Source organism: Leucoraja erinacea, unplaced genomic scaffold (genome assembly GCF_028641065.1).
Source record: "Leucoraja erinacea ecotype New England unplaced genomic scaffold, Leri_hhj_1 Leri_1289S, whole genome shotgun sequence".
Lineage (NCBI taxonomy): Eukaryota > Metazoa > Chordata > Chondrichthyes > Rajiformes > Rajidae > Leucoraja > Leucoraja erinaceus.
The window spans coordinates 1-2,240 of record NW_026575549.1 but is presented as its reverse complement, the minus strand read 5'-3'; the positions used below and the strand labels follow the sequence as shown (position 1 = coordinate 2,240).

General features: G+C 50.0%; 1 pseudogene; it reads right to left on the bottom strand.

Moving 5' to 3' along the window:
- Positions 1–777: 777 nt before the first annotated feature.
- Positions 778–921, bottom strand: LOC129715636 (U1 spliceosomal RNA; annotated as a pseudogene).
- Between the last annotated feature and the right edge of the window lie 1,319 nt (positions 922–2,240).

Sequence of the window (2,240 nt, the reverse complement as noted above, 5' to 3'; positions counted from 1 at the left end):
TGCATCTTCCATATCAATGCTTGCCATAAGGTATCCTTTGGAGATCGGATGTCTGGCAGTTACAAAACGTCTCCATCTTAAAGTGTATATACTCAACAGATTTATTTAGTGATATTAGGTCAATGATGATGCTACATTCACCATCTTTTGTAGTTTTGGTGAATATATTCGATACAAATTCCAATGGTTCATGTTTGCTCCCATGATCCCTTTTGTAATGAGTCTTTCTGGTTCAGCTTGACCTTCTCGCTTCTCTTCCTTTGGGCGCATTGCTGAACTGGCGGTAATATGCCCAATTTGAATTCAAGTTTTTATCCATTAATACTGTTGAGTATATATTAGTTATTTATGACAGCACCCCATTCTTTTTCAACAAGTGTAAATGCCCCCCCCCCCCCCCCCCCCCCGCAGTTAGTAGAGCACCCTTATTTTGTGTAAACTGGGAGGAACCAGACTACCTACCTCCATGTTCATTGTTTTTTTTCATGAAGGCTCAGTTTGCTGGTATGCTGGTGCTGTCGGTGGGGCAGCACATTTTCCCACGGCTCCGCTCTGGGCCCCTGTCTAAAAAGAACTTTGGGGGTAATGTGAAGCGGTCGCCATGCTTTCACCAGTCCTTGTTCGATATTTTCTGGTGGATGCCGAGGGGTGCTGCCAGCTGGGTGTTGGATGCGATGTCCTGCTCGTTCCAGGGCCTGCCCTCATGAGGCGCACAGGTTTAGCTGCCTCTCTTCCCGCTGCAGCGGTTTGCATAGCCCCGTATATTTGGGGTTGAGGGCAGGTCTTATATGCACAAATGTCAGTCGAGTATCCCGAATTTGGGAACATCTTAGGCGTCAGCACACTCGAAGTGCAAAGGGATAGCCTCATCCTGGGAGAACCACCTTGGTGATCATGGCGTCTCGCCTGCCAGGTGAGTATGATCCGTGGAAACGAGCAAAGGCGGTGATTTTCGGTGTTAGGAGCTTCAGAATTCACTGCTTTTAGCTCTTGACTGCGAGTCTGCTGACCCAGCTGCCTGCAGATTTACCTCTAGAAAGGCCTTCTCCTGCAGTGCTTTGTTGGGAAGATGGTCGCGTGGAGGAGCCATGTAGTGGCCCACGACACCCAGCAGCTCTTCCTAATCCTGCTCCCCTGGCATACTCCTGTTCTCGTCCGCCTGCCCAGCATTTAAGCCAGCCCAGCCCTGGCCTCCTTAGCTAGCCTCAAAAGAGTGTGCTATAAATTGGAGGAGGCATAGCTCAAACTCCGTTGTCGCATCAATCCCTCGACAAGGGAGATGGCTAGTGCAATAGCACTGGGGTAGGAGTGTCAGCTCCCTTGGCATTCAGCCAGTGACCCCTCGTTTTCCTGGAGGTTTTGTAACTCCATGACCTCCTCTGGCTTGGGGAGACAGACATACTTGTTTTTGCTGTCTCCAGCCTGTTCCAGTGTTGGAGGAAGTTGATTCCTGTAGAACCTGTATTTTTTGGTAAGGTTTTGTCTTACCTGTAGTTAGAGGCTGCCTGCCGTTTTTTAGGCGGCATTGTAGCGGTTCCGGGCGGCGATTCTCCTTGTCAGGAGTCTGCAGGGCTGCCGGTCGGGTTTTTAAATTTCCCTCTGGTCCGCTGCTGTTAATCAAACAGCTGTTCAGCGGACCGGCATCAGCGCAGCTCCCTGTCAGCGGTCCGCAGCGTGTGCGGTCCCGTTTGCGCCTATCCCCCTCCACTGTCGGCTCCTTCGCTGGAGTCGAACGGGGGCCGCTTCCTCTGCTGCTTTGCTCCCCCTGGAGCAAAAAACACAAGGCCCGAATAAGGTAGGTACTTACCTAACGTTCCTTGGTTTGCGGGAGCGTCGACTCCCACTGGGCCGCGTGTGCACAGCTGGACGATAATGCCGCAACTGCGCACTGGGCAGGGCTCTTCACGAAGTCACTCACGTGACTCCGAAGTAAAATTAGATAAATAAAAGAAAATAACAAGAACATGAAATATTTGTAGTTGATCATCACTTTACTCATCACTTTAGGGACTTCAGCTGAGGATGTTGCCAGGACTTTACGAGGATGTTGCCAGGACTCGAGGGTGTGAGCTACAGGGAGAGGTTGAGTAGACTGGGTCTCTATTCTATGGAGTGTTGGAGGATGAGGGATGATATTATAGAGGTGTACAAAATCATAAGAGGAATAGATTGGGTAGATGCAAAGTATTTTACCCGGAGTAGGTGAATCGAGGACCAGTGGACATGGGTTCAAGTTGAAG